Source organism: Stenella coeruleoalba (assembly GCF_951394435.1).
Source record: "Stenella coeruleoalba genome assembly, chromosome: 11".
In the NCBI taxonomy this organism is placed as follows: Eukaryota; Metazoa; Chordata; class Mammalia; order Artiodactyla; family Delphinidae; genus Stenella; species Stenella coeruleoalba.
Window position 1 is genome coordinate 29,451,106 of NC_137157.1, and position 13,456 is coordinate 29,464,561.

General features: G+C 33.3%; 1 long non-coding RNA gene across 1 annotated transcript in view; it reads right to left on the reverse strand.

Annotated features, from left to right (window-relative positions):
* Window positions 1–3,255: 3,255 nt before the first annotated feature.
* Window positions 3,256–13,456, reverse strand: part of LOC307194653 — a 493,721-nt gene continuing 483,520 nt past the window's right edge. Inside the window, exon 6 of the long non-coding RNA XR_013830601.1 lies at window positions 3,256–3,365. This is a non-coding gene — a long non-coding RNA (uncharacterized lncRNA). The remainder of the gene's footprint in view (window positions 3,366–13,456) is intronic.

The window sequence follows — 13,456 nt, forward strand, 5'->3', positions numbered from 1 at the left end:
TCTCTAAGCCTCAATTTCTACATCTGCAAAATGGGTATGAAATTTTCATACGATTACTATGAGGATTAAATGAAGCAAATGATTTGCCTATAATAATTATTTATTATTTAATTATATTATAATTTTATTTTTAGTTTTAACATTATTACTATAAGACCTCAACGACGGGGATCTTGGCTTCCTAGGTAGGGATGGAGACTGTGATTACTTAATTTAAAGCAAACCTGGTTGATTCAAGAGAAACTCAAAACTGTGACAGTGTCAGTGTCATCCCACTTCTAACCATTTGAACAAACATCCTCTATTGGAAAAAGATGTTACACACTTATTTTAATTCTGTTCCTGCTAAGAGACTATGAGATAAAAGAAGGCTTTCAGAAATAAAGGATCATTTCAGTTTCATAATTAGATGTTCATTTAGTGTGGTGACTTTGTAAATAAATGTTTCTGAAAATATGTTATACTCTAACAGAGCCCCATGGATCCAGAGTCTTAATTCATATTAATGTATAAGTACTTAATTACCATATAAAAACTGTAAAAGTATAAAGTGGACATTTGTTTGTTTTTCCTTTGTAATTGCTTTGTTTGTACCACTGAGTGACATATTTCTGAGGTTTATCAAGTAGATCATGGGATTCTGTGAGGTTTTTTTAAGCTTTATTGAGATATAATTGACAAATAAATTGTAAGATATTTAAAGCATACAACATAATGATTTGATATATATATATATACATTGTGAAAGGATTCTCCCCATCAAGTTAATTAATACATCCATCACTTCCCATATTTACCTTTTGTGTGTGTGTGTGTGTGTGTGTGTGAACATTTAATTCTACTGTCTTAGCAAATTTCAATTATACAATACGGTGTTATGAACTACAGTTACTGTGTTGTAAATTAGATTCTCACCTTACTCATCTTATAACAAAGTTTGTACCCTTTTGTTAGAGGAGGTCATTGAGAGGACAGGACCTGCGTGCTGGTAGACCTGAGAGCTGGACCCAGGCAGTCAAAGGCACCTCACCCCTCCCCTGTCTTTGGAATGTGTACATGTCGTTCCCACAGTGGGAGCCGTTTTCAGGGACATAGCCTTGAGAGAGCAATGTGTGTTGAGGTTATCTGGATGGTATACATGACTGAACCCAGTTAAGACCTCTATATAAACTTTTAAGATTCTGGCAGGTAGGTGCAGAGATCTGTTTATCTTGCAGCTGCCCAAGATAAGCCTCATATATAAGTTCCCTTGCTTATTAAACCCGCGACCTACCAATCTGGAGTGGTCTGCTCTCTCTTTGGTCTCCCCTTGCTCTCTGTGCATTGGAGCCTGTTTTAGATTTCACCAGGGAACTCCTGAGGTTATGAATCAACATCATTTTCCAGCCTCTCCCTATTTCCTGTACCCCGAGTTGAACTTTTGTTTTTTTCTTTCTTTTTTTTTTTTTTTGGTTCCACATGTAAGTGATACCATGCAGAGTTTGTCTTTCTCTGGCTTATTTCACTTAGTATAATGCCCTTCAGTCACATCCATGTTGTTGCACATGGCAGGATTTCCTTTTTTTTAAGGTTAAATAATATTGCATTGTGTGTATACATATATACATAATCACATTTCTTCATCCATTCATCTGTTCATAAACACTTAAGGTTGTTTCCATACTTTGGCTATTGTGAATAATGCTGCAATGAATATGGGAATGCAGATGTCTCTTTGAGATAATGGTTTCAACTGGGGTTCTCTTAAACTAAGACTTCCTTACCTTCTTTGTCTATGCTGCAAAATATTAACCTTAAACTAAGTAGGACAACATTTATCAATTTATTTAATCATGAATATTTGGAAAGAATCAAATATTTCTCTAGCTTATAGACTCAAGTGTATTACAAAAAGGCAATATATTTTCAGTTTAAATTATTTTCTTCTGAAAATATCAATAATTGAAAAGTTGAACATAAAAAATTATACAACAAAATCTTATATTGACTTGGAAACTTCCTTGAACTACCTGTAGAGCCTGAGACATGGTTCCATTAAAGCTGGAAGATCTCCTTTTACTCTAACTTGATTTTATTAGTGAATCATGCCTGATACAGTCAGAATTTATGACTCAAAATTAAACTATGATGACTAAATAATACATCATCACCCAGCTATGGAAGAACTCAAGGTAAAAAATTTTACCAGAGTATTTTACAATATAGAAATCCTTAACTAATTTATTCCTTTAGAATTCATGAATTAATTCACTTACTTTTATCTTCCAAATAAAATGGGCTTTTTAATTCCAACTTTGCTTCTAAAGCAAGATATGGCTACCTTAATACATTATTTCTTTCATCTCAGTTCAAAATGAGATGGTCATACTAATGAAAGTACACTTACCTGTCCTTTTTCACCATTGGATTATACTTTAATGCAAGAGTTTATGTACCAAGGCCCTCATTTACTTATTGTAGTCTATGAATAAGTATTTCCAACACTTAATTGCCCTTCTATTCTATTTTCAGAAATAGAATTCCTGAGTTAGTTCAGATCTACTATAAACCATTTATTGAACACTTATGTGCTAGGCACTCTTCTACATACAGAGTCAGCAAAAAGGAAAATTCATAAATTCTATATGAACATTTATAGCATCTTCATTGCCCATAGGATCTGAGATATGTCACAAAATTCATATATAATACAAAGAATAATCCTTTTAATTCTTTTGAAGTAATCTAAATTCAAAAATGATTTTAAAATTGGAATAAAAGTAACAGAAAGATACAGTTAAAAGTTATAATGCCCTTAATATTTTTAAGGATTACAGCTTTTCTAGATATTGGGGCCAAAACCATGAAAAAATTCTTTTGGTTATCTGTTTTGATCAGAAAATAAAATTTAATATACACATCTTTCCCAAGTACTTATTTCACATTTAGAATTTTCATACGTACTAGACATTTGAGAGTTATGGTTTATTTTTAGGGTGAGTGTCTGGAAGGTTAATATTCTGTATTTCTAATTAAAGACATATCCATGAGCTTTAGCAGATGATTAGACATTAGGTTAGATTAAAGATGTTTTATGAAATGAAGCTATGATTGGTGGCCTCACTCATATCTCCATGGAGGTGGGACTGCAAAGATAAATAGGCCAATAGTGAAATGAAAGAATAATGTAATTCAGTACAATAGTACCTCAATACAAACATATCTGAAAAGGATACTTCCAAACTGGATTTATTTATTGAACAGCCATTATTAAAACCTCCTATGTACCAGGCACAGAGGATGCAAAGATGAAGTAAAACAGTACCTGCCTCCAACAAGTACAGCATTATGCTCCCTTTTGACAGCCTCTGCTCCCAACAGCTGTCCTAGGAATAACAGAGCAGAGAATTATGACTCATAATGACTCCCACAAGAGGTGATCTTTCTCCTGCAACTTCTATAAAGAAAAGCAAAATCAAGGATCATGTGGACTGCTTTACTCTCATTTAATTAAGAAAAAAACCTTCATAAACAATTCTTTTAAATCATTACTGCTTGTCTGCAATAATATTTACACTATATAAATAGATCTCCTAATCATTAAAGTACATTGCTGGCTCATGAAATCTGAAATTAGAGTGAACAAATAAAGACTTGGAATGTCACACCCAAAGGTCACTGACTATTGATTTAATTGTTAAATGTTAAAAGCAGTATGTACTTTTATGAAAAAAATGAAAAAAAAAAAAGGTAAGCATCTGGAGCAAATGCTTTGATAAATGAATCATTTCTTTTTTCTTATGAACAAAGACTACTTTCCTCTGTAAGGAAAAATCTCATTAGTATTTCAAAGATAATAAACCAGTAACTTGATCAAACTGTCCCCGGAAGATAAAGTGTCCAATATATAAATGCTATTCATCTGTGAACACCTTTTTCTCCCTTTGAAAAAACAGAGATTCTCATCATTTTCTCTGACAGGGGATAAAAATAGAACTCTGAGGAAAGCACCATTCTTTTAATGAAGTTTTTCTCATTGGAAATCCCAATGTCTCAGCGTACTGCTGACGTTTGTGCCATTTGATTTTAATAGTGCAGCTTTGTCTTTTGGGCAGCTTGCTCTGACAGAGAACCAATTTATATTTGCCTAATTAGAATTCAGAAGGCAATGAGAGGTTGGAGATCTTTTAAACTGTTTGCCAAAATCTCCCTTTCATGGCTATAATTCAAATTCTTTAATTCAATGAAAATTTTATTTAAAATTACCCAAATCAGACAAATCATGACAAGGCAACTAAGAACACACCACTTTGAAACTCAAATTGTAGCCAAATACATACGTATATATATATACACACACACATATATATATATTAAATAATATAACCTATATGTATTATGTATATATAATATTTTACAATGTAAAATTGGCTTGAGGATAAAAATTTCAAGTAGATGTTCGCCTGAACCTCTTGTAGAGGATAACTGAAGAATCATTAAAGATAAAAATTGCTCACTCTTTTAAAATAATTCGTAATAACAGGTACGTCTAAATCAGTGTATTCAGGGTCCCTGTTGGATGTCACTTTGTCTAAGGATTTCATTTTTCTCACTCTCCCCGCTCATTGGTGTTGTTCCTGGATCACACCCAAGACATCTGCTCAGCTGTGCTGTAGTCTTTAAATATGATGATGCTGCGATTAGTGGCATACAATGTTAGTGCTGGGACTGGGTTGTATAATACAGACCACTGTTACTTACCCTGCCCCTCCTGCTCATTTGCTAAGCAGATGGTCAGGGTTAGGGGCACATCTGTGGCCATGAAAGAAATGTGTTTTCAGTGCAACCCCAACTGGTCTAAACAGGGAAGGAACTCCTGGTCTTTGCCTTGTTTAGCCCTTACTCTAACACAACAAGATAATCAGTGTAGGTGCTAAGTCAATAAACTAAGGAAACACTAGTTTATGCCCAAGAAGAAAATAATCAGGTTCATGATGATATTTTGCTATGGCAATATTTATTCAGGCCAAAATCCCAGAAAGAAAACACTAAAGATTCCAAAATACAGGACAAAATACAAGTCAGGTCCTACAAGAAATACTTAATGAAGAATAGCTGAAATGCTGTAGGCAGTTTACATGAAATGGCAAAGAGAAGGGGGACACAGCTTGGAAGTCTAGAAGAAGCTCCACTTTGAAATATAAAAACCAGATAGTTACCACGGCCATAATGTTGAGCATTATACTAAGCACCTTACACACATTACTTAACTGAATTCTCAAGATATTCCTCCAGAGTAGATGTCTCTATTCACATTTTACAGGCCGAGGGATCTGGGATTCAGAGAAGTTAAGTAAGTGACTCTTTCAAGGTAAATATCTTCTAAGGTCAATATTCTTAAGAATTGACAAGAAGATAAAATAAAGAGAGAAAAAGTCAGCAATTTAAAAATAATAGTGTTAATAAAGTGCCTACATTTTAAAAGAATTAAAGAAAAAAGGTGGGAATGTATTGGAATATATTATAAAAGAAGAAGCTGCAGAAGATATGAGGTGGGATTGGGACCTACCAGAATAGGTGGGCCTGTTCTGCCAAACTGTTACATTTATTTACGAATCGACACAAATGAGTCACATCTTGGTTCTTATAACTGTGGGTGAAATTGTGCAGGGCACTTTCTGAATAAGCAACATATGCTAAAGCAGCTGGTTTTAAAATAAATGACAATAAGGGTAGCAATTTAGCTGGGTAATAATGATATAAGGAACAGGAGACAATGCCTTGAGACCTTGGATAAGAATAACCTGATTAAGATTCAAGCTAGGGCTTCCCTGGTGGCGCAGTGGTAAGAGTCCGCCTGCCGGTGCAGGGGACACGGGTTCGTGCCCCGGTCCGGGAGGATCCCACGTGCCGCAGAGCATGAGCCATGACCGCTGGGCCTGCGCGTCCGGAGCTTGTGCTCCGCAACGGGAGAGGCCACGGCAGTGAGAGGCCCGCGTACCGCGCAAAAAAAAAAAAAAAAAAAAAAAAAAAAAAAGATTCAGGCTATTGTCGAGGTTTGCGTATTAAATATTTCAATTTGAGTAAAAGGTAGAAATGGATATTTATACTGAAAGTATTTATACAGAGATAAAGGTAAAGATTCACAGTTTAGACTAAATTAATGTCATGTATGTCTATATAAATAATGCACATACCCATACAGAAGATAACATTATTTTATCTATTATGTTACATATATGATACATTATAGCTATATATACAATTACCCATGTACATATAAAATTAATTTATCTATCACATATCACTTATGTATAATTATTAACTGTATTATAGCTATTTATGTATATAAATCACTTTAGATCTTAAATATCATATGTGCAATTTATGACATGATTAGCCATTGTAGTTAACAGTTCATATGTTCTTTTTATCATCTTTTCAGGAGATCAAAAAAGAAAATTTTGATATCCCTTCCTTTAATTATTCAATGTAAATAGGACTATATTATTAAGCCATTAATATTTGTCTTTCCTACAAGACAGGTCCATGAGGTCTGGAATTCTATGTATTTTTATGTACTATTGATCTCTTGCACATAGAACTAAGGCACAAATATTATGAAATCTATTTTTTAAAAGAAGGCCAAACCATAAAATACATAGAACTAAAAAACTGGAAAAGCAAAGTAACAAAATCATGCCAATTCTTAGTTAACAGTTATTGAGAGCTAGTACACCAAAACTTTATTGTAAGAAACCTAATGTCAATGAAGAAAACAATTAAGAGCTTAGAAAGAAAATTGAAAGTTTGAAATAAAATTTAAAATAGGAGTCACTTTGATTAAAATTACAGCATCACTTTATAGATGTAGAACTTCTGTGTAAGACAAATGTCATAGTAAGACTTTTTTGAAATGAAGATCTATATCATATAGTTTTGTCCAGGGGATGACTGGGAATATTTTACCATTCCTCTTCTTTTTGAAAAGTTGATTTGTTGAGAACTACCAGAGAGCAACAGTTTCATATTTGGAAGTCTCTATCCTGTAAATAGATTTTATGTGGGAAGCTTAACTGACAAGGGTACAGTTAGACACCAATATGAAAACCTTAGATACTGGATATACTTAGCTATTTATGACCTAATTTGACACGGCTAACACAAATACAATGTGTTTCTTTACTATCTCCTTCTTGGATCATTTGCACTGCTTGCTTTGTTCACTTGCCATAATCTAAGGAGATGCAAAACACTATAGCTTTAGTCCACTATGTATACATGATACAAAATAGTTCCTTGCTCATTATCTTAATGGTGGAAAAACATTTAGTTTTTCTTTTACTGTTTACTTCATGAATCTTCCACAAGAGCAACTCTGATCTGATCTCTTCAATTCTGTCACTTTCCATTGACCTACCTTTATCAGAAGACTCAGTAGTTTACTTCCACAGGAAGATTTAACTTCTCTGTGTATAGCACAGGGAATTATATTCAATATCTTGTAATAACCTATAATGGAATATAATCTGAAAAAATAACTGAATCACAATGCTGTACACCTGAAACTAACACAACATTGTAAATCAACTATAGTTCAATTTAAAAAAAGATTTAAGTTCTTGGACATGAATTCAGCATTTTTTCTCATCATCAACTCAACAACTTTTTTTCTTTACCTATCCCCTCTCTTTCCCCATTAGGCTCTAGGAAAAAGAAAATTCTCTCTAGGGCTAGTGCTTCATTTCATATATTTATTCCATTTCTTTCTGATTTTCTGTGGATCTGAGTACCATTCATAAATCCCCTTCCTAGCACCATTTTTCTTCTACTAAATCCAAATTTTGTTGGTCTTTTTTTCTCTTTAAACTCAATTTTCTGAGAAGCATACCATTTATCTGTTCTTATCTCTAAGTCTCTAAAAGTCTTGTCTATTACTGTGTAAGGATTGGCTCCAGTACAGAAGGATATAAAGAATTTACTAGATGGAGAAGTTTAGCATAATACCACTTTGGGGGGATCCCTCTACTTGTTGTCCAGATTCTTGCTGGAACCTTTGGTCTTTACATCACCTTTAACCTCAATCTCTGTCATTCCTTGTGCAATAATACTCTGATATATCAACACTTGGTTCAAGATCCCAGGTCTATGTCAAATATGACTCCTGCCATTTCTATGGCCCTTTCCCACTCTGTTCTCTAATTTTTTTCTGCATTCCTAGCCTTTAACCAGTTTCTTTATCTTGAACTCTCACATTCAAATACATTTCATTTCAACAGATGCTTTTGGTATTTCCACTAAATGCCAGGGAATGTGATAAGCCCTTAGAACACAAACCTGAAAAATTATCCACTTTTCTCCAAGGATTGATGCCTTTGTTTCCTCTCCACTTTCTACTGTCATAGCCTTCTGCCAGCTGGCTTCCATCATCACTGCTCTACTGGAATTGTTCTCTCAATGGTTGCCAGTGGTTTCCTTGTTCCAAAATTAAATAGTTGTTTTAAAATTTTTAATATTCTCTTTCTCCTTGACTTTCCTCTTACTTTTGGTTCTTTTGAGCATGCCCTTGCAACTCTGCCACCTTGCCTTGTTTATTATAATGTACTGATTGTACTCCAGCCTTTACAACTGCTTCATTTTATTTTCCTTGGTGTTATTTGACTGACTCACCTAGCTAAGTTGCCTAATATTTGATCTAGATCTCCTATCCTCACTTTTCAGTGTCTTCCAAAATCAAAACAAACAAACAACAATAAGAAAAACATCCAACTTCAAGACAAATTCACACAGAACTATATTTCATTCATCTTGTTTTATTTATTCACGAAGCCTCTTTTCTTATCTCTTAAGTCTGCTCTTTTACCTAAGTTTTGTACCTATGAAGTGAGACGGTAGATTAAATCTTTAAGTAATCATGACCTTTAAAAATTCTATGGCAGTGGAATAACAAATCCAACTTGTCTTTCAAGTTCCACATTTAAATTTATAGTTGCTTGCTTACTTTAGCATTTCTATCTCTACTAAAATGTTCTAGCATAAAATGCTCTTAGTGTTAACACATCCATAGTTTAATGAATTGTTTTCCTTCTCTAATCCAGCCTGTCTTTCACATATCCACATTTTTTATTACAAATACCTTGAACATAAACCTGAATTCAAGGGCAAGCAAAGTCTATTTGGGAAATAAATGATAAGTCCAGTTATTCTGTTATTTTTAAAAAAATATTTCCATTGTTCCAATCATTCAGACCTAGAATCCTGGAATAATTTTTGGGTTTCTTCCTCACTTTCCAGATAAAAGAAGTTTTCAAATACTCCAGACTTAGCTTAGTAAAAAAAAAAGCAATAGTAAATAACACCTGACTTTGGAATATAGCTTAGAAGTTTATAATGCTTCCTCCCACACATTATCTCATTAAATGGAGAGGAGGGCTTCCCTGGTGGCGCAGTGGTTGAGAGTCCGCCTGCCGATGCAGAGGACGCGGGTTTGTGCCCCGGTCCGGGAAGATCCCACATGCCGCGGAGCGGCTGGGCCTGTGAGCCATGGCTGCTGAGCCTGCGCGTCCGGAGCCTGTGCTCCGCAACGGGAGAGGCCACAGCAGTGAGAGGCCCACGTACCGCAAAAAAAAAAAAAAAAATGGAGAGGAAATGGATATGTAAATAAGATGCAGTATTACCTCATCATAATCCTGTGAGTTTGGTCGCATTTAACAGATGGATATGCCAAGGCTAAGTTAAATGATTTATAATTCAGAATTTATGCTAACCCTTTTATTCCATATGACACTATTTCACGATATACAGTGACTCTCAAAGTTGTTTTTTTCTTCCTATGTCTACTATTTATATAGTTTAGATCTTATTATCTCCAACTTAAATTAGTAGATTGATTTATTTTGTATCACTACATCTTTGCTATTTCTTTATACTATTCATTCTGCTCATTGTCATTATTCTCTGTTTTACTACATTTCATCTTAGTTTTTTTTCTGATTATAAAATGGATAAAGAGATTCCCAAATGCCTGAAGATATTTTATTTGTTGTGTTTTGGTATTTATTATTTTGGAAGAAAAATCTGAGGCCCTTTTAAATTTTGGTTTTTGAAGATGTCTTTTTGTTTTCTTAATTGGGTGTTTGTAGAAATTCATCTATGTTTGCACAAGTCTATGTCTAATTATTGAACTGTTTTGGAATACTATGTTTTAAGTTTCTTGTGTCTGTTTAATATTTTTCTCTCCTGCCAAAATTCTTATAACAAGTAAATTTTAGCTTCTGTCTTTATTTTTATTGTGCTAAAAATATTAATTTGTGAAAAGGGGAAAAAAGAATGAGGCAACATTTTCTGAAAATTAATGAAGTAAAATTTACTTTAAAAAGTTAGAAAAATCACAATACACATAAAATAAATGACATAATAAAGTTTTGAACAGACTTTATGATACAGAAAGCAAGTAGAATAGAGATTTTTAACAAAGTCAAAAGTTGGCTCACTAAAAAGACAAATAAGATCAATAAACTTTTGGCAAGAATAATAAAGACTTAAAATCACCCTAAATTTTAAGAAACAGATACACCTTTGGGGAGTAATTTAAATACTGCATTGGGCTTTACTAGCTAATGTCTATATTCTTTCAATTCTTAATATGGAAACATTTAACAACTGTTTCTGCTCAATAAAATGTAAACATATCATGGGGTCTAGATATAGTCTGCATTTAAAGACATAATTGAGACTAACAATATGGAAGCTAAATTTTATAGAATAAAATTTGCCCCCCCAAAAAGAAAAATTATCTTTAGATTTCTGCTCCTTAGACCTCTTAAGTTTAAAACTGTCTAGAGGAAAATGCATTAGCTTGATTTATTTGGGAGATAAAAAATTTCAGCTCAATAAACCTTTTCTGAGTGTGCCAGTTATAGTGAAATGCTTGAAAGCTCTTTCTCTCAAGTTCCTAAGGAGAGGTCCCTTGTCAAACTTCAAGAAAGATGTGAAGCCCTCAGATTTTTTTCCATATGAGAATTCTATGAGTCAAAAAATGTAAGAACTACAGCAAGAAAAAGATGAAGATGTTGCTCTGTGTGTGTATGTGTGTGCGTGCGCGTGTGTGTGTGTGTGTGTGTGTGTGTATTTATATATGTGTAGAGTATCAGGATAAAACAAAGATTATGCCATGCCATATATTAGTACATGCAAAGGATGATACTGACGTTTGTGAATTCTCAAGTCTAAGGTTTTTTTTAAAAGTTTAAAAAAGTGTGCATGTGTGGTTACATATATGGTTATTTCTTCTTCTTCTCACCAACTATATGTATATATATCACTAGTTGCTCCTTTCTTCTGTAATGTCTTTGGCATACTTTCTTTTTCTTTTTCATTTTTCTTACTTATTTTGTTTATTCATTAAGGGTTCGATAAAGAGATGTCAAAAGCATACTTCCGTGTGTTAAACAGCATAACTGGACATATAAACAAAGCACAGATAATGGGTTAGACATAACTGGTGGGAAATGGGTCTGGGGGGGACTTGCCATACTTTCTAATGAATTGCATTTAATTAAATTTGGAACTTTCATGGGGAAAGCTTTCTAATAAATCTCTTAATTTTACCTTTGATAGTAGCAAACATAGTCATTCGCATGCTTAATGATATATGAAATTCATCACGATCGCATTCATCACGATATATGAAATTTAGCATTTGCATGCACCATTAAAGAAGAGAGGTGAAAAATGTCTCACAGTTTATGAGCACTGAAGTCACAATTTTCAATTATCCTTCCACTAATGAAATTTGTGGGCTTTAAGCAGTACACTCTTCTGTACTGGGGAGTGGCGGGGAAATCACTTATATGAAGACTCCTGCCTTACAAAAACCACATAACATGTTTATTTTATTGAGATTTTAGTTTTTCTTCTCTACCATCAAAAAATGAAGAACATATTAGATATTAAGTAAGTAGACTGACTTTTGTAAAAGCTGATAGGCACATTGTGTGTGTGTGTGTGTGTGTGAGAGAGAGACAGACAGAGAGAGATTCAAAGAGAAATGGTTGTAAAATATGTGACCCTTAGCTCATTAAGATTTCAGAGCATGTGATGAATTCAAAATGATATTTCAATGTTATTGAAGAATTATCTCCTTTACTGCTAGCTTTTTTAAAAAGTCAAACCTTTTCACATTGAGTCAGAAATAGCTAGATTCTATGAAGAAGAAAGAAGGAAAAATAAAAGAAGTCTTGAGATGGTATATTCAAGGAATCCTAAAAATATGATGATCCATTATTCCCTTCAGTCGTGAACCATATGTTCCGCTTTCCTGTCTAGGGGAGATATAGCACAGATGACATCTGGAAGGCTTTTCCTCCCCTTAATTTTTTAAAAATTCCTGCTTTAAATAAAGCTGAAATATTAGAAGTGATATATCAATAGAAATGTATAAGTATGCTTTGTGACTAGCAGCAGTACTAAAATTTCAATATAAAGCACATTGGTTTTATATTTGATATTCAATTAATTCAGCATAAATGAGATTTGGAGTCTCAAATGTATTAAGGAGAGCTCAACTAAATAAGCTAAAAAAATCGACATCCATTTCTTAAATCAAGATATTTCTCATTTGTAAAAAACAAAATAAAGGCGAACACTCTTTTTAATCCCCCAAATCAGAAGTGAAAGATGACATATAAATTCGGAAACAAAAACATGTTTGATAGCTAAATTTGGCATAAATCTCACTTACTTGTCTAATGAACACAGTTATTTCAATCAGAAAGTGCACTAGATGTCATGACATAACCATGACCCAGATATGTGAGGCTGACTTTCAAATACCACCTGCTGTCCCTAATTAATACACGTCTCTCACCTTAAAATCTGAAAATAAATTTAATATCAGAGGGTGTCATCGGTATTAAGAAATTTAAACATAGCATCATATATAGTATCTGAGGAAAATCTAGTCTAAATGGCATATACCTTAAAAAGTTAGAAAAATCAAATAGTTCTGTATGTTTCGTTTCATCAGAAAGAAATGTCATATATGAGGAAAATCATAGAAGTTGTTACAATAAATCTGCCATACCATAAATTAAGGTTCTTAAAGTTAGCTTCTTCCATAAATAAAAAGATTTTTACATAGCTAACCAATGCTCTAACGTCAATTTTATAATTAAAGTCAAGTTTAAGACAACTTAGATCCAAAATTTGCTTTAAATACTGTGTTGGAACTTTTTTAACAACAAACTTTAAAAATATCCTGTTTCATATTTAATATGAGTCTTCAACTAGTAAATAAAATAGGCTTCTGCATAGGAGCATATAGCATATTCCACAGCTTCCAAAAGAGCTGTGCTAGTTTGGTAGCCACTAATCTCATGTGGATATTTAAATTTCAATTAATTAAAATTACATAAAATTTAAAAATTCAGTCCCTCAGTTCCTCACATTTCATGTACTCCTTACGCACATATGGCTA